Source organism: Canis lupus, chromosome 31 (genome assembly GCF_048164855.1).
Source record: "Canis lupus baileyi chromosome 31, mCanLup2.hap1, whole genome shotgun sequence".
Classification (NCBI taxonomy): Eukaryota; Metazoa; Chordata; class Mammalia; order Carnivora; family Canidae; genus Canis; species Canis lupus.
In genome coordinates, this window is record NC_132868.1 from 14,985,841 (window position 1) to 15,006,407 (window position 20,567).

Genomic DNA, 20,567 nt, shown 5'->3' on the forward strand with positions numbered 1-20,567 from the left:
GAGTGTATCTGATTTCGCACGGATGTATCAGAATAATATTGTACCTCCTGCCCCAGGGTGGGTCCTCTAAAAATATTTGTTCAATGAATAGGTCGTTACTATAGAATATATAGGTAGAGTGCATTTAGATATGTCCCAAGGTAAAGAGACTGGATAGGGGGATCCCTGGGTGGCGCAGCGGTTTAGCGCCTGCCTTTGGCCCAGGGCGCGATCCTGGAGTCCCGGGATCGAGTCCCACATCCGGCTCCCTGCATGGAGCCTGCTTCTCCCTCTGCCTGTGTCTCTGCTTCTCTCTCTCTCCGTGTCTTTCATGAATAAATAAATAAAATCTTAAAAAAAAAATAGAGACTGGATAGTTCCATAGTCTTCACATTATAAATGGGTATACATATACACACACCATGTGCTGGCATAAATGTATATGATTACATAGCTTTGTTGGTAATAAGATCTCCATTTCACTACAACATGCCCTCCAAGGTATATACAGCATGATACAATTCCCCCCCCCCAATAGTGCGTATAGCATGATATACATTTCAAAAAGTTAAAAAAGTATATCAGCTCCCTAGGAACATAAATATATATCATATATAACAATATAATAAGGAAAGCAGTAGGAGAATGAATATAGTATCCAGAATGTTGGTAATTTTGGGTGAAGAGAGGCGGGGAAAGAGATGGGGAAGCATTTTACATGAAGGTTAATTGTCAATGGCTTAGCTATTAGGTTGGCTGGTGATCTGAGGATATGTATTATTACTCTATAAAAATTGCTATATGACTAAATAAAACAGAACTATGCATGGACTGGTAAGGAAAGGGTGAAATGACTCAAAGAAATGATTAATCTAATTCAGTACATCCGTGGTCCTAAAACAATGGACTGACCATCCAACCAACCAACCACAAAATGAGTAAGACTTATAAAGGCAGGAGATATGGATTCCTATTAGATTTCACCAGTAGTTAACCTTGGAAATTTTCCTTTGCCCTCTTTAGATTTCAGCTTCTCCACATCCAAACCTTGCATAATAAATTCATTGTTTTATCCTGAAAACTGAGATATGTTCATAGAAAAACTGTAAGGTACCACCCATTTTTGTTTTATTGTCCTTTATAAGGCAGAGAACTGGAATAGGAGTCAGCAGGCAGAAGAGGTAATTCCATCTTACTACCTCACTGATCTTTTGAACAAGTCTACTAATTTTCTATTTTCTCAGTTTTGAAGTAAGGCAAATATCTGCTCAGCCTACTGCACAGGTCTGCTGAGGACTGAATGCATGCAAAGGGAGTTATAAATTATAAATCACCATATATGAGTATATACACAGACTTTTTTCCAGTCCAGAAAAGATGAGTGATCATTTCCTGAGATGTCAAGCTGTACAAATTTAAAAGAGGGGGAATGTTTATTGTGAAATGCTAGAATATTGGTATGAAAATCTTGGGGGAAATTCTACTGTTTGATTTGAAAGTGCTAGAATTCTATGAAGCAACAGTGGGGCCGAACTTTTCCAATCCATAATAAGCTTACCATTATCTAATGGCAGATTCAAGGAGCCATCAACCATAAAAGCATTTGGACCAGCATGGCCACTATCTAGAGCTGAAGATAAAATTCAATTTATCATTTTTAAAACTTAAGTAACTCATTTAGTTGCTCCCTACATTCAGAAAATCCCAGGAATGAAAGTGCATCTGTGAAGACACCCCTGTCTTCATCTTTATTTATTAAGAACTTAGTGCATGGGAGTGCTGTGCCAAGTGCTGAAATACGTTGTTGAATAATACAAGTGTGGTCTCTATCTTCATTGAACCCATAGTCCAGCTTCTGGACAGGAGTACATGTGACCACCCTAGAAAGATAAATTTATCTAGACTTTTCATAAACAAACAAACAAACAAACAAACCTTTACAGAGATTCCACAATTTCCCATTTCCCCTATTTAAAAGTTTATATCTAACCTCTTCTAGTCAAACATTTCCCCTTCAGTTTTGAACTTTAATCCTTTCTATAGCACAAATACTTCCTTCAAAGCCTATAAATAAAAGCTTTGTGAGCAAAACACATTTGGCTGACTATTAATTCAAATGTCAGTATCTTAAGATACTTTTGATTCACAGAACCATCTAGCAATTTATACTTCTCATTTGGCTAGACCAAAAACTGCCATCCAAATCTAGCATTTTAGCTCAAGTAATATGGTGTTTTGTTGCGAAAAGAAACTTTTCATGTGCAAATAGATAGACGAGTAGAAAAATCCATAGGATAAAACAGGTATGAACTGTATTCTGGTGAACCCTAAGGATTTTATGATACACATAACAAAAGGCTGAACCATAATATATTTGTAGAAATCTCTTTTGAAAATTGCAAATAGGTTGTTTTTAAAAGAGCTTAAAAGGAGAAAATGTGCATAACTTTCTCTATTATCTAACTTCAGTAATGGTGAGAAAGCATCTCTTTGTGTGATTTCTGTTCTCCCCAGGAAATCATTAAGGTAAACTGGCATAAGGCAAACAAATCAGAGATGCAGTAGTTTGGAAAAGGCGTGGTTCTTTTGGAACAAAGGCAAGTGGCAAGAGCTATGTGTCTGCTTCTCTGATACTAGAATAAAAATGGAAAACTCTGCCAAACATCTAAATGCTTTATTTGACCCTTCACAGTATTTTCTAGTTTTCATATTACGGATTGGAATCATGGGAAAAACAACTTTGAAGATGAATTGGTAATATGTGTCAAACTCAAACAATTACTTCTATTATAGGGGAAGCAAAAGAAAAGTCTCTGTATACACTGTGCAAGGACTGGCTATTAATGAATCTTTTCTAACCAGACCTGCACACAGGTACACAATTCATTGGCAGTAATATGACCATCAGCAACAGTCTGACTTATAAGTGGCTGGATTATGATTGCCCAGGTAAACTCAAAATAATTCATATTATTAAGGCATACATTGCATCTGAGGAAAAGTAAGATAATCCATAGCTCATTCCTTTCACATTGTTGTTTTGCAACCTAAAATGGGCATGATTTAATACCAGATATTGGTTTCAGAAAATATTTCTCATTTTAAGTGTAAAGACCCTTCATAATCAAAGTGTGGTCTACTGACCAGCAGCATCAGTGTCCTGGGAGCTTATTAGAAATGCTGACTCTCAGGTCCCATCCATGACTTACTGAATCAGAATCCACATTTTATTTTATTTTTATTTTATTTATTTTATTTTTTTATTTTTAGAATCCACATTTTAACAAGATCTTGAAGAGCTTTGTATTACCATCAAATTTGAGCAACAACTGTTGCCTAGATGGTTTATTTATTCATGTAAATATGTGGCAAAGCTAGCTCTTGCCTTTTGCAATGATAGCACATGAGCAACATCTGTACCAAGAGAAAAGCGCAATGCATATTCCCTTCTATTTATAAGATAATCTTACTGTATTTTGAGTGGCCAGAGGATGTGATGTAAAGTCACAACACAGTTTTCTTACAGCAAGAAATGTGCTAATACTGCTTTCAGTTTTAATTATTATAATTAAACTAAAGAGTTGAGCAGAGGCAAAATATATTTTGTATTGATCAAGTTAAATTTTATTAACAAATGAATCCTCCTGCATTTTAAATGGTTATTGAAAATTCAGGATTTATTAAATCTCTTTAAAAAGCTGAGTAATAATGATGATGTCAGTACGTTGTAGATTTAAAAAAATCATTAATAATAGTCTTTTGGTGGTGATTCAACCATTCTTTTATAATCCATACAATTTAAACCCTGCTGCTCAAAGATGGTGTAGGAGAGAACAAAAGTAAAAAAACTGTAGACCCAAATTAAAATGACTAATTGGTTTTTATTGCTCAATCAGACGGAGGAACATTTTGTTAAAGTTTGCCCACTTGCCCTTTTTGTGTCTTTGGCACACTGAATGGGATTAACTGGAGTTCAGGGCATTAGATCTAGAAAGAATTTTGGAAGCCCACACAGCAGACCCTAGTTGTCAGGGGAATTATGACTGAAGAAAAGTACATGGACTCCGGTGACTAGAAGATGGCAGCAATGTTCTTCTAAATGAATAAACAAGCTGAAGGCTTCAGAGTTAGGCCTCCTATTAAACCAGTTTAAGAAATTACACTAAAATAATTTATATATATTTTTTCTTTATGACAATGTTCTTTCAGCAATCCAATATTGCTTTTAATATTAAATGTACCTTCTAGACTTTCTTAGTCTTGGTGAAAATATGTTTGCAAATAGAAATGTCTCTTGCTTTTGACTCCTCCTTACTATTCTTATCTCCACCATCCTAGCACAAACTCTTTTAATCTGTTACCAATCTCAAAGCTAGTTTTATCACTTTCACTCATCTCCATGCCAGGCAATCATAATCATTGCAGCCAGATCAATTTCATAAAGACAAGCATTGATCATATTATTGCCCAGTTCAAAAATCTTAGTGCTTTCTTATTGGCTACCAATATATATAAACATTAGCTTTTTATTCATAGTCATGGAACATAGTTTGCCACTCAGAGCCAGTTTTTCTAGTGTCAGGGAGCACTGTCTTTCTTTGAGGGAGCATTTCTTCCCCATTTTTGCCCATTTGTGTGGTGGGAAACATTTTACCACCAGGCTTTGGGGGTCATACATATGACCCCGGCTGAGCCAACAGTGCATTTAATCCCCATAGTCACAGTTAGGGATGGGCATATGACCCAAGGCAGCCAACCAGGGCAAATGAATTCGGTTCCAGGACTATTTGGGAGCAGACTCATTCTTCTTCTAGACCAGGTGCACTAATGATGTAGGCTTGAAGCTGCCAGCATCTAGCACTCTAAAACTGGAAAGAAAATCAACATCAAGGAGAAAGTCTAGTCAGGCTCCCGGGGACAAAATTTGAGCCACTAAATAAACTATACTTAAAGCTAGCTTACTTCTCAATTTTAGTTATTTCAGTTAATAGATTCTCTTTTCTGGTTAAGTTGAATTTTCTGTCACTTGCAACCAAAAGAATACTTATTAATACAATCATCTTCCACAAACTGGTCCCTATCATTTTTCAGTTCTGTATATGTCCTAACTTTGTAATAACTATAATATTATATTAACATCCAAACAGTCCAAGTTATACTCATACTCTTTCCTTTACTCCTTTGGAATGAAAGCTCATTCTTCTTTCAAGTTTGGTTTCAAATTCCATTACCCTCATAAAACCTTTATTGATCCTCCACTTGAACACATCCCTATGCTGGGAATTCCTTATAATACAAAATTCTTTTTTTTTTAAAGCGATTTTATTTACTTATTTGAGAGAGCAAGTGAGTGAGCATGAGTAGAGGGGTGATATAATCTATAAGAAATGTAGAATAACTTCTAAGGGAAATCCATGGTTCTAATCCTGGTTCACATAATTCTCCTTTCTTAGATTACCCAATTCCCATTTACCTACTATTACAACAGACAGTTCTATGGGGGAAAATGAAATCTTAAGGCTATTTTGAAAGAAGAAATAAGACTTTGATGTGATACATAATACCTGCAGATAAATGCTTGTAAAATTATAATTTTTTAAAAATAAAATAGTCTTGGTATTTATTAAAGCCTATGGTATTTTGTGACAGGATGGCAGAGACTATTTTTTAATTCCATAAGGAATGAATCACTAGGATCACTAGGATATTATATACTTAGAGTGCCTTAGTTTAGACTCTTATTATATACCTTCTGGACTAAGAGCTCCTAAATTTTTACACATCCTCTCCCTCATTATAATTCTCTATAAAATAATGAAAGTCAACATTTAAAAATAAATGTAAATTGCAGATGGCAGTGTAGGAGGACCCTAAGTTCACCTTGTCCATGGATACAACTAGATAAATACTCATATCAGTGTAAATAACACAGAAAACAACCCAAAGACTGGCAGAACAAGCTCCACAGCTAAATGTGGAGAAGACACTACATCAAAAGGGGTAGGAAGGGCAGAGATGCAGTCTGTAGCTAAATGGAACTGCAGAACTATTCACAGAAGAGAGAGATGCAGAGGGTGCAGTGAGAGACGAGAAACAAGCCTTCATGCCAGGAAGCCCAAATGGGTAAGACCAATCTCCATATCATTTGGCTTTGAAAATCAGAGGGGCTGAATACGGTAGGTTCTTATAACCAGTAAGACTTAAAACCTGGAATTAAAAAAATCAGGCTTGGTTGGCTTTGGGAGAAACAGGAGGGTGAAAGGAAACTGAGTTCTCACTCTTAACAGCACAACAAACAACCCAACAGGAGGCAGCATAGAAGCAGCAGTTTGAAAAAGCCTGGGGTATATGGGAGGGAGAATTATTTACTGATCTTAGAGCACGTGCCAGAGGGACAGAGATCTCAGGAGACACCTCAAGGAAAAAAAGCTGGTAGGTGCTATTTCCCTCCTCCACCTCCCATCCTAAATACACAGCCACCTCTAGGAAACAGCATGGAGTTGAAACACACTAATTTGGGGAGGGAAACAGATATCCAGATCCAGAAAGCATATAAAGCTCCCAACAGAACCAATCCAAAGAGATCCACACCAAGCTACATAGTAGTTAAAATGGTAAAAAGTAGTGACCAAGAGAGAATTTTAAAAGCAGCAAGAGAAAAGAAAACTGTTACATACAAGGGAAATGCCATAAAGTTATCAGCTGATTTTTTAGCAGAAGCCTTGCAGGCCAAAAGGGAGTGCCACTATGTATTCAAAGTGCTGAAAGGAAAAAAATATGCAGCCAAGAATACTCTATCCAGCAAGGCTATCATTCGGAATAGAAGGACTGATAAAGGGTTTCCCAGACAAATAAAAGTTAAAGGAATTCATAACTAGTGAACCAGACTTACAAGATATGTTAAAGGGGAATCTGAGTGGAAAGGAATAGCCATAAGAGTAAGAAAACTAGGCAGCACAAAAGCAGTGAAAATAAGTATATCTGTAAAAATCAGTCAAAAGACTCACAAAATAAAAAGATGTAATGTATGACATCATATACCTAAAACATGCACTGTGGGAGGGAGAGGAGTAAAGAATGGGTTCAAACTTAAGAGATCATTAACATAATATAATATAGACTGCTATATGCAGAAGATGTCATATACAAACTAATGGTAACCAAATATCAGAAACCAGAGGCAGATATGTAAAAAATAAAGAGAAAATATATCACTTCGAAAATATATCACTAATGAAAGCCAACTAATTGTGAAAGAAGAGGTCAAGAACAGAAAAGAACAAAGAAAGATTACAAAGCAAGAAAAATAAGTAACAAATGGAAATAAATATATATCTATCAATAATTAATTTGAATGTAAAATGGATTAAATGCTGCAGTCAAAAGCCATAGGGTGATGGAATGGATAAAAAAACAAGACCTATCTATATGCTGCCTACAAGACACTCATTTTCAGTCCTAAAGAACTATTCAATACATGCAGATTGAAAGTGAAGGGATGGAAAAGTATTTACTATGCAAATGGAACTTGAAAGAAAGCTAACTGGTAATAGTTGTATCAGACAAAATAGACTTTAAAACAAAGACTGTAACAAGAGACAAAAAAAAAGACACTATATAATAATAAAGAGAACAATTCAATAAGAAGATATGACAATTGTAAAAATTCATGCACCCAACTTAAGAACACTCAAAAACTTAAAGCAGCTAATAACAAACATAAAAGAAGTAATTAATAGTAATAAACTAAAAGTAAGGAACTTTATCACCCCACTTACATCAATGGACAGATCATTCAAACAGAAAATGAAAAGGAAAGAGTGGCTTTGAATGACACACTGGACCATATTGATTAATAGATAAATTCAGAACATTCTATCTTAAAATAGAATGCACATTCATTTCAACTGCAAATAGAATAGTCTCCAAAATACACCACATATTAGGCCACAAAATAAGTTTCAACAAATTAAAAAAGATTGAAGTCATACCATGCATCTTTTCTGACTACAATGCTATGAAACTAGAAGTTGACCACAAGAAAAAAAAAATCCAGAAAGAGCACAAATGCATGGAGGTTAAAGAATATGCTACTAAACAATGAATAAGTCAACAAAGAAATCAAAGAGGAAATAAAAAATACATGGAGACAAATAAAAATGAAAACACAATGTCTAAAATCTTTGGGATGCAGCAAAAGCTATTCTCAAAAGGAAGTTAATAGCAATACAGGCCTGCCTCATGGAGCAAGAAGAATCTCAAATGAACAACCTATCTTACACCTAAAAGAGTTAGAAGAATAAAACCCAAAACTAGTAGAAGAAAGGAAATTATAAAAATTTGAGCAGAAATAAGTGAAATAAAAACATATATATATATATATATATCACATTAATGAAACCAGGAACTGGTTCTTTGAAAAAATCAACAAAATTGATAAGCCAGACTTATCAGAGAGAGAGAGAGAGCTCACATAAACAAAATCAGAAATGAAAGAATGAAAGAGGAGAAGTAACAACTGAAACCACAGAAATACAAAGGCTTGTAAGAAAATATTATGAAAAATTATATGCCAACAAATTGGACAACCTAAAAGAAATGAATAAATTCCTATAAATATATAACTGTTCAAAACTGAATCAAAAAGAAATAGAAAATTTGAACAGACCAATTATCAGCAATGGAATTGAATCTGTAATCAAAAAGCTCTTGAGCAGCCCTGGTGGCTCAGCAGTTTAGCGCCACCTTCAGCCCAGGGTGTGATCCTGGAGATCTGGGATCCAGTCCCGGGTCAGGCTCCCTGCATGGAGCCTGCTTCTCCCTCTGCCTGTGTCTCTGCCTCTCTTTCTCTGTGTCTCTCATGAATAAATAAAATAAAATCTTTAAAAAAAACAACCAACCAACCAACCAAACAAACAGAAAACAACGCAAAGCTCCAGCAGGAGCACCTGGGTGGCTTAGCTGGTTAAGCATCTGACGCTTGATTTTGGTTCAGGTCATGATCTCAGGGTCTGGAAAGTGAGCCCTGCATCAGGTTCAGTGCTTGGTGTGGAGTCTAGTTGAGATTCTCTGTCTCCTTCTCCCTCCACCCCTCCTCCTGCTTGAGTGGATTCTCTCTCCAAATAAATAAGATCTTTAAAAAAAAATCTTCCAACAAACAAAATTCCAGGACTAGACAGCTTCACATGTGATTTCTACCAAACATTTAAAGAAGAGTCAATACTTATTATTTTCAAATTTTTCCAAAATATAAATGATGAAAAGCTTCCAAATTCATTCAATGAGACCAGTATCACCCTGACTTCAAAACCAGATAAAGAGACTACAAAAAAAGAATTCTAGGCCAATATCTCTGAAAAACATAAGTGTGAAAATCCTTAACAAAATATTAGCAAACTTAATCCAACAATACATTAAAAAAAAAGCATTCAACATGATCAAGTGGGATTTATTCCTGGGATGCAAGGGTGATTCATTATTCATGAATCAATCAACATAATACACCACATTAATAAAAGAAAGAATAAAAACCATATAATCATTTCAATAGATGAAGAAAAAGCATTTGACAAAGTACAACATCCATTCATGATAAAAACCTTTAACAAAGTAGGTTTAGAGTAAACATATCTCAACATAATAAAAGCCATATGTGAAAATCCCACAGCTAACATCATACCCAATGGTGAAACACTGAGAGCTTTTCCTCTAAGGTCAGGAACAAGGCAAGGATGTCCACTCTTACCACTTTTATTCAACATACTACTGGAAGCCCTAGCCATAGCAATCAGACAACAAAAAGAAAGAAAATTGATAAGGAAGAAGTAAAATGTTCACTATTTGCAGATGACATGATACTACATATAGAAAACCCTGAAGACTCCACCAAAAAAAATTGCTAGAACTGATAAATCAATTCAGTAAGGTCATAGGATACAAAATAAATATACAGAAATCTATTGCATTCTATATACTAATAATGAAGCAGCTGAAAGAGAAATTAAGAAGGCAATCCCATTTACAATTATATCAGAAATAATCTTAAAACCCAGGAATATATTTAACCAAGGAGGTGAAAGATTTGTATTGTGAAAACTACAAAACACTGATGAGAAAACTGAGGATGACACAAACAAATGGAATGGAAGAACAGACATTGTTAAAATGTCCCTACTATCCAAAGCAATCTACAGGTTTAATGTAATCCGTATCAAAATATTAACAGGATTTTTAACAGAACTAGAGAAAACAACCCTTAAATTTGTATGGAAACACAAAAGACCTTGAATAGCCAAAGCAATTTTGAAAAAGAAAAACAAAGCTGGAGGTATCGTAATTCCAAAGATCAAAGTTTACTACAAAGCTGTAGTAATAAAAATAGTATGGTACTGGCACAAAAATAGAAACATGGATCAATGGAACAGAACAGAAAGTCCAGAAATAAATCACAATTACATGGTCAATTCATCTTCATCAAAGCAGGTAAGAATATCCAATGGGAAAAAGATAGTCTTCAACAAATGGTATTGGGAAAGCTGGACAGCTACATGAAAAGATTGAAACTGGACCATTATCTTATACCCTACACAAAGATAAACTCAAAATGGATTAAGGACCTAAATGTGAGACCTCAAACCATAAAAATCCTAGAGGAGAGCACAGGCAGTAATTTCTCTGACATCAACCATAGCAACATTTTTCTAGATATGTTTCCTGAGGCAAGGGAAACAAAAGCAAAAATAAATTACTGGGACTTGATCAAAATAAGCAGGTTCTGCACAACAAAAGAAATAATCAAGAAAGCAAAGAGACAGCATACTGAATGGTAAAAGATATTTGCCCATGACATATCTGATAGATGGTTAGTACATAAAATATACAGAGAAATTATGCAACTCAACATCGAAAAATAAGAAATAATTCAATTAAAAATGGGCAGAAGCTATGAATAGACATATTTCTAAAGAAAACATACAAATGGTCAACAGACATGAAAAGATGTTCAACATCACTTGTCATCAGTGAAATGAAAATCAAAAACATAATGAGATATCACTTTACACCTGTCAGAACGGCTAAAATAAAAAAACCAAGAAACGATAAGTATTGGTGAGGATATGGAGAGAAAGGAACACTTGTGCACTGTTTGTAGGAATGCAAACTGGTGCAGCCACTGTGGAAAATTCTATGAAGCTTCCTTAAAAAGTTTGAAATTAGAATTACCCCTATGATCCAGGAATTGAATTACTTGGTATTCACCTAAAGAATACAGAGGATCTATGCACTTTTATGTTTATTCCAACATTATTTACAATATCCAAAATATGGAAGCAGCTCAAGGGTCTCAATAGATGAATGGATAAAGAAATGTGGTATATTTATACAATAGAATATTATTTACCCATAAAAAGGAATGAAATCTTGCCATTTGCAACAACGTGGATGGACCTAGATGGTATAATGTTAACAAAATAAGTCAGTCAGAGAAAAACAAATACCATATGATTTCACTCACATGTGTATTTTAAGAAAAAAAAAATGGACAAAGGAAAAAAAAGACACAGATCAAAAAACAGACTCTTGGGGCACCAGGGTGGCTCAGTCGGTTGTGTCCAAGCTCAGATCATGATCTCAGGCTCCTGATATCAAGCCTCAACTCTGCTCAGTGTGAAGTCGGCTTGAGATTCTCTCTCACTCTCCTTTTGCCCACCAACTCCCTCTAAGAGACATAAATAAATCTTTAAAAAACAAAACAAAACCCAGACTCTTCACTATAGGGAAAAAACAATGACCAGAGATGAGGTGGGTGAAATACATGAAGAGCATTAAGAGTATACTTCTCTTGATGAGCACTGAGTTATGTATAGAATTGTTGAATCACTATATTGTACACCTAAAACTAATATAACACTGTATGCATCCTGGAATTAAAATAAAAAAAATAAAAATAAATGTAAATTATTTTATGTTTTTAGAGGGAGAGAGCACAGGAGTGGGCAGGGGCAGAGGGAGAAGGAGAGAATTTTAAGCAGGCTCCATACGTAGTGCAAAGCCCGACCCTGAGATCATGACCTGAGCTGAAATCAAGAGTAGACTGCTGGGGCAGCCCGGGGGCTCAGCGGTTTAGTGCTGCCTTCAGCCCAGGGCCTGATCCTGGAGACCCAGGATAAAGCCCCATGTCAGGCTCCCTGCATGGAGCCTGCTTCTCCCTCTGCCTGTGTCTCTGCCTCTTTCTTTTCTCTGTGTCTCTCATGAATAAATAAATAAAATCTTTTAAAAAAGGGTAGACTGACTAACCCACTGAAACACCCAGGCACCCTGAATGTAAATTTTAAAACAATCCTTCAACTTTCTTCATTAACAAGAAGACAAAATCCACATTATTTTTAGCACAAGTAAAGCTCTTCACTATTTTTTCCATCTAAGTTTCTTTTTCCACAAGTCCCTAGGTATAATTCAGATTTATCCAGCTCTTTGCTGTCCACAGAATATACCATACTGGATTATACTTCCACACCTCTATGCATGCTGTTCCCTCCATTTGTAGCTCTCTTGCTTCTTTCTTCTCCTTGATGTACTAGGGAATCCATATATTGTTTCAGGCCTTTGTTCAAGTATCAGCTCTACTGTAAAGTTTTCCTTTACTCCCGCATTCCTTGTTTGTGACTGCATACTAGTTTTATGTGAATGTCATCAGTGTTATTTTACAAGAGTATAATTATTTGATAACAAATTTGCCTCTTTCACCAGGCGATAGGGTCCTTGTAGATAGAGATTGTTCTTACCCATTGTTGTTTTCTCACGGCAGTTTCCTCACTGTACTCACAGAGTACAGTGCCTTGTAATCTGTGAGTGCTTAATAAATGTTTGTTGAATAAATAGATGTTCATCTTTTCATTAATAATATGCCTTGAATTTTCCAAAGTGATACAATCATTTTTTTTTTTTTTTAGGATAGAGTGTGCACATGCAAGGGGGGATAGGGTCAGAGAGAGAGAGAGAGAGAGAGAGAGAGAGAGAGAGAGAATCCTCAAGTGGACTCCTTGCTGAGTAAGGGGCCTGACACTGGCCTGATCTCACAACTCTGAGATCATCACCTGAACTGCAACCAAGAGTCAGACACTCAGTTGACTGAGCCACATCTGATGCAATGAATTCTCAGTGAGTAAATATGCAAAAAACATGTCAATGTTAATCGAGAAAAGAAAATATAAGTTTTATCCATTTAACAAAATAAAGAATTGGGCATTCAAAAGAAATGGAGTCATAAATCCTCTAATGAGATGTCGTTTTCAGACACATGCAGTATTAGATAAATTAAGACCCACAGAAAGGTAGAGTTGAAAGGGATGCTAATAATCACTTGTATCATGCACTTGATTTTACAGATGGAGAAAATGAGGCCTAGACAAATTAAGGGACTAACCTGATCCAGGTCTCAGCCCTGGCCAACCCTCTCTGACCAGCTCAAATGATTGAAATCAAAGGGCTTGACTGCTTCAGGAAAAGGAGTGTAAGAACTACTTGACCAACTTATTGAACCTTCTTGAAAATCAGGACAGGCCTAGGGAAACCCAGACCAGCTTTGAAGATATGGCTCCCTCCCCAATGTAAAGCAGAAAAGCTTTTGCGGTGGATATAGGGTAGATGGGAAACTCCATAGATTCTGTGCTGTAATGAATTGATGAGGCTCATTTTATGCCAGTAAGTACTCCTAAAGGTGTTGATTTAATTTGGTAAATAAGAATATAGCTTGAGCTTTGGAATTTCTCAGACTTTGAAAAGATAACATTATGCTTAATGTACAAATACTTTTATGAATAAATTTTAAAAGTAAATAATCCAATAAGAGCCTGGGCAAAACATGAATAAAAAATTTATAAAATAAAAAAGTATAAATGGTCAATAAATATAAATGATCAACAAATAAAAAAGTTAGAAAAATAGTAATAAAAAATGGTTACTTAAGTACAGGAGCATTATTATCACTTATATTGGCAAAGCAGTTTTTGTTTTGTTTTGTTTTGTTTTTTAAGAAAATGCTCAGTATTGGAGAAGTGTTTGAAATGGAAACATTCTTACATTGCATTACAGTTCTGTCATTAGCATAACTTTCCTGGAGAATGGTTTGGTGATATGGATCAAGAGCTCCAAAAATGTTTGTAACTGGAGACTTAATATTTCCACTTCTAAGAATTTAAAATTAATCACAAATTTACACAGTGATTTATAAATGAAGCATTGTTTATAATAATGGAAAATTAGAAAAAATTTAAATGGCCAACAGTAGGAAGATGGTAATTTATTAATTTGGATATGATGGAACACTATTCATCATTAAAAAATGTGATTTGGGACGCCTGGGTGGCTCAGTGGTTGGGCGTCTGCCTTTGGCTGTGGGGGTGATCCTGGGATCATGGATTGAGTCCCGCATCAGGCTCCTGCGGGACCTCCTTATAGAAAATACAATTCTCCTTCTGCCTGTATCTCTGTCTCTCTCTCTCTTTTTGTGTCTCTCATGAATAAATAAATAAGTCTTTTAAAAAAAGTGATTTGGAAACTAATGGCATAGAAAATGTTTTAGTAAATACTAGTGAAAAAAGTGGTTATGTGTCATAATACATATATAGCAGAGTGTATATATAAATGTGGAGTGTGTTTGTGTACACATATGCATATATATGTATACATAAATGTATATATGCATATAATTCCTTGCTATCTGACTTTCACTATATGAACATTCGTTGTAATCACTTATAAAAAAATCACTTGTAAACAAAAGCTGACTACCAATTCACTATCCAAACTCATTACCTAAATTAAAAACAAAACTGTAAGGAATTTACAAACACTGTTTAGAGAAGACTCTTCAGCTGCCCTTGAGTCTGGGCAAGAGGATGATCAGAGCGCTGCAGGCTCATTGCACCTGCTCCCTACAGGAGTGTAAATAGGCTATGTGTTATCACTATCATTTTCCTTCTCTCCGCCTGCAGTCTAGGCATTCAGTACTGCCAATGATAGCTTCTGTGAGGCACTAAAAGCTCAGGTCCAATTTAAATGTTATTTTTATTATCTAATTAATTATTTTATTATGTTACATTACATATTTCCTGAGGTATAAAAGAAAAATGTAATTTGTATTTGCTAATTATAGATTCTATGTGGACTGCATGTAAATACCTACTAATGAGTTCATTAAGAGTTTAATAATTAGGCCATTGTTGTCTTATAGGCAGTATATTATGCAGAAATTCTTGGTGGGTTGTTACATTTGTGTTTAAGAGTATTTTAATGATATTTAGAGAAATTATGTGGAAGGTTTTGATGGGCTGAGAACTTTTTTTAAAATTTAAAGTAATGATATATGGCTTCTGTTAATTAAAAATTTGCTACCCCACAGTTTTTGAGAAGCAGATTATACTCAGAAAAATGAAGATAATGAGAAATGCGTGTATGTGGGGGTGTGTAGTTTTGATTTCTGTACTGTAATTAAATGCCCCTGAAATGTTAGTGTCTTCTCTGTGATACTGTGAATTTATGTTGAGTTTTACAATGTATTTCCATATTCTCTGAATTTTGTAAAATGAGTTTTTGCCATGAAGCTTTTCCAGTAAAGTAAAAAAGGAAGAGAAATAAGTAAGGTCTCAGAATTCCACTTCCAGTGACTTCAGGTGGAAGAAGAAGTTAAACAACATTTGTATAAGGGGTATGAGAAGAGTGGGGTTTTTTTGCATGGATTTATCATGATTAGAACTTATGTTTATGACATGGGTTCTTAGGAAAGAGTTCATAAATAAGCACTTGTTAGAATCCTCTCTTTCTTTTGGATCTGAGTTCATACTGTGTCTCAGTATGGCATTGTGGCATTGTGAGTGAGAAGGTAGGAGCCAGAATCTCTAGCTGACAAACATAAATTCTAGGCATTTAACATGAGGAAGGATATCTTGAAATTGTATTTTCTATAAGGAAGGAACATAAATATTTACAGGTACTATTAAAACTGTGTGGTATGGAGATCCAGACCATTTCTCAACTGTCCCCAAGTTCTCCAGCCTTCAGGACTTCCCATCTTTACCAAGCAGTGGAGGTTCTTTGTATCACTTGATTAGCAGGAAGTCCTGTTTGTACTTATATTCCTCTTTCAGAGACTTCCCAAGTGTACTTACAGGTGCCTTGTTTACCTGGATTTTAATATTTTATAATTTATTATAAAAATCATAACAAATGTTGGAACTTTCAGACACCTCCTGTTCCCGAACCCCCACTCAGGGTAAAGAAGAGGGGCTGGAGGTGGTGGAGTTTAATCACCCAAACTTCAAAGGCCAATGATTTAATTAATCATGTCTATGTAGTGAAGCCTCCATGGTAAAACAAAGGACAGGGTTAAGAGAGCTTCCAGGTTGATGAACATGTGGAGGTTTGAGGAAAGTACCCTAGGAAAGAGCCAGGAAGCTCTGTCTCCCTTTCCCACACCTTGTCCTATGTATTTCTTACACCTGGCTGTGCCTTAGTTATATCTTTTTCTAATAAACTATTAATCTAGTAAGTAAAACCTTTCTCTGCATTCTGTGAGTCATTCTAGCAAATGAATCAAATCCAAGAAACGGGTTGTTGGAACCTCTCATATATAACCTGTTGATCAGAGGGATGGGTGACAATTTGGACTTGTGATTGGCACTTGAAGCAAAGGGCAGTTTTGTGGGACTGAGTTGTTAACCTTTGGAATCTGGTGCTATCTCTCGGGAGATAGTGTCAGAATTTAACTGAATGGTAGGACACCCTGCTAGTGTTAAAAAATTGTTGGTAGCATGGGGGAAAATCTCCCCATAACAGACACACACGCACATATTGAAATTGGTGATCAGAATCTTTAGTCCCCTTTAACTGAACTACTAGTTCCATAAGGGCAAAGATTTTGTCTGATTACTGCTATAACCTTAAATATACATATGTATAGACACACACAGATATATACCCAGACACACGGATACACACACACAGACACACACACACACATATGTATACCTATAATGTGTATTTGCATTATGTGTGTATATTGATATCTTTGTTGAATAGATTACAATTCAGAGGGCCTTCAACTAAGTCTAAGTTATATTTATCTGGAGCAGTACTCAAAGCCTGAACTACTCTGTGAAGCACTTTCTCCACCTGACCTCTTGCTCTGCTTGCTTTGGAGTGTGTTCTTCTCATTGTCTCATCCAAGTTTGATTTTTGCTGATACAAACCAGTATTTCTGCCCCTCATAGCCCACATAACAAAACCAATAGCTGCAACAGTTGTGTTTGCCTGACTTTAAATAGCAATGTCTAGCCTGATCTGTGTGATTTGCCTTGACAAATCAATTCCCCTACTATATAGTTCATATGCTCCTGGTGGCAAAGCTCCATGTACCACAACTTCCTGCCCAGTACTTCACCTATTATAAGTGCATTCTGTATGGAGGGAAAAAAAAAAGAAAACTCAAATACATCCCATAAAGTAGTTGCTGGGGGACTTGTACAGCCTTCAATAAAACATGGGAATATGAACTTTTTAAACAAATGTCTTATCTGGCACCAGATTTGAAGAAAGCCATCCAGCCACTATTGGAATTTTAGCCTTGTCTTAGAGTCTCATGATGTCTTATCCATTGATTCTTTGGCTTCTGGAGAAATCATCACTTTCTCAATAGTCCCTGAATGGAAGAGACAATCTCTTGCAAAGAAGCATTGGAAGCACAAAAATCTTTGCAGGAATGTTCACAGGTCTTAGTGGGAGCAAGCAATGTTACAATCTTCTGGAAGGCCATCTAATAAAATGTATTACCTCACAAAATGTGCAAACATTTTGGCCCAAAATTTCATTACAAGAATTTAAGGATAAATTCATTAAAATGTATCATTATATACATTCAAGGATATCTGTTATAGCAGTCGTTCAAATAGAAAACATTTGGAAAACATCTAAATTTAGCAGGGTCTTGGTGAAAATGGACTTCAGAAAATGAATTTTTGTGTAATCATTACAAAATATGAGATAATTTTATTATGTATTATAGTGGAAAGATGGTCATGATATACTAGTGATTAAGAGTGTTATTATAGAACATTATTTAAAGTATTAATACATTAATTTAAAATGTTTATCTGCAAATACAAGTCCAGAAGGCTATGTTAAAACTGTTAACCGTAGATACCTCTAGACTTGGGTTTATGGGGAGGGTGTGTATTGCAGGGATGGTGTGCAGAAGATGTGGAGATGGATGGGAGCTCTTTTGGTCTACTTTTTAAATTATCTCACATTTGAAGACAAAATTATAAAATAATTTATAATAAAAACAATTAAATATTTTAATTTTGAAAAAAGCCTTCCTGAGAGTATCTGAAATTTCTAGTACAATAATATCTCTTGAGGTTAATGTTACTGTCCATGTCAATCTTGTCACTTTATGTCTTCCATTACCAAGAAACATTTGGGGTCAATGGGACCATTATTTCCTTATCTTCTCATCACAGTAGAACCAGTATTTACCCTCAGATATTCTGTCTTATAATTGGATTTTCATAAAACACTTGATAGAATTTATCTACTTTAATATTTATCTAAATTATTCTCTCTGTCTCTGTCTCTATTTCTCCCATCTCTGTCTTTCTGTCTCTTTATCACTATCTATCATCTATCTATCTATCATCTATCTATCTATCTTCAGCATCATCATCAATCATCATCATCATCATCATCATCATCATCATCTAAATTCAGATACTGCAAAATAGCTCCAGGATCTTTAATTAGAAATGCAACTACTGGAATTGTTGATGAAAGACCCACAATTGAGGGTCTTTTGACATCAATAAAAGATGTAAGCCATATTCTCAGGTTCCATAGTGGCAGCAGTGTCTCCCTTGAGGAACTTTTTGATGTTCATTTTCTCCTCATGCACCCAAAAGCTATCTTATGGCTCTAAAGTGTTCTTCAGATATTGACAGGCAGAACAAGCCTGAAAATAACATCTCAGAAGCTTGGGGGCAAATCCTTCCTGCTGCAAAAGAAACAAACAAAAATCATATTTTATGATTTTTCTTTTTAAACAAGTAAAAAGGACCGGAGAAACTGGTGCTTCTTAATGTTTGCTAACCAAGTTCCTTGGATTGGAAAGAGATTGCCTTCTTTCATGCTGAGAGAAGCAGAAATGGAAATTATTCCATCGTTGCTTAGCTCAAACACTTGGGAATTTATTGACAATTCAGCAAAAGCAATTAAAGAAAAGGAGAAAAGGCTAAGCAGCTTGTATTCAGCAAGTCCTTTTTCTTCAGATATGATCATATGAGGCCAGGTGCCCTTTAATGCCATTAAAGGAACTCAGGGAAAAAGAAGCTATTCAGATTAACCCCTAAAAATATTTGGGCAACAGCTGTTTTCCTTTGGGATCTCTTGCTTCAGTTTGTACTCCTTACCTCTTTCTCACTCCGATGACCCATCCAGCCTGCCTTCCTAGACCAGCCTGTCTGGATTATGGACCCTCTACCACTTCCAATCCTGCAAAGTGAAATATACCTGTCCCATGTCCTATTTTCTTAGGGCCCAGATGTTGGACACATGTGTAGTGGAAAGATCCCCTGACCTGTTTTCAGGTGCTTTGACTTTTAGAGTTTCCTTATGGGTGTTTGGGTGGTTTAGTCAATTGAGTGTCCAACTCTTTTTTTGGCTCAGGTCATAATCTCATGGGTCATGGAATTGAGCCCCATCTGGGCTACACACTCAGTAGGGAGTCTGATTAAAGACTTTCTTTGGCACCCACTCCACTTGAGTAAACGCTGTCTCTCACTCTTTCAAATAAATTTTAAAATCTTTAATAAAAAAGAGGATTAAATGGCATAAAATAAACATAACAGATTTGTGGCCTTTCAAATATTTTATAGATATAAATTTGTTATATCATGTTCTGCCCCTATAACTCAAAGCTCTATGAACTAATGCAGATCATTTAACCTCCCTGGACTTGTGTTCCCTTGGCTATAGATAAGGATAGAAGACACTGGAGTCCTCTCCAGCATTAAAGTCCTATGTTAGCGACTAAAATGCTTAAATGCATATTTTAACAAAGGCATCTCAAAAGCACTCTTTAGCTCAAGAAAGTGATTAATAACCCATGAAGATAACAGCAGAACTATTTTGGGGAATAAGAAAATGGGTGGAGCTTTTGGTTGTTCTCAAATTCTGGTGTTAATTGTTGAATGGAGCTGGGAATTGTATCCCCAGCATTCTGGAAGAAACATGTTACAGAATCAATTCTGAGTTCATATTCTTTAAGCTAACAACTCATTATGTGAAGTGAAGTTTTAATGGAAGTTTTCTTCTATTAATGAATAAACACAAAATCATTAAATTTTAAAAAAGAAAATAATTTCTTTTCTTTTATGAACCAGCTACTTAAAAAAATTATAGTATTGTCTCTTCCTAAAGTATTGAGTGTCTTTCCAATCTTGGGAACTATTATTAATATAAATTAGGCATGTGAATCACTGGCTGAGTAAACCAAGATGATTGTTATTGGGCCAATGGTCTAAGACGGCGGGGTTTAC

General features: G+C 35.5%; 1 protein-coding gene across 7 annotated transcripts in view; it reads right to left on the reverse strand.

The window, feature by feature from the left end:
• The window catches only part of PEX5L (peroxisomal biogenesis factor 5 like), a 320,090-nt gene that overhangs the window by 235,346 nt on the left and 64,177 nt on the right, over nucleotides 1-20,567 (reverse strand). The gene's annotated exons all lie outside the window — the stretch shown is intronic.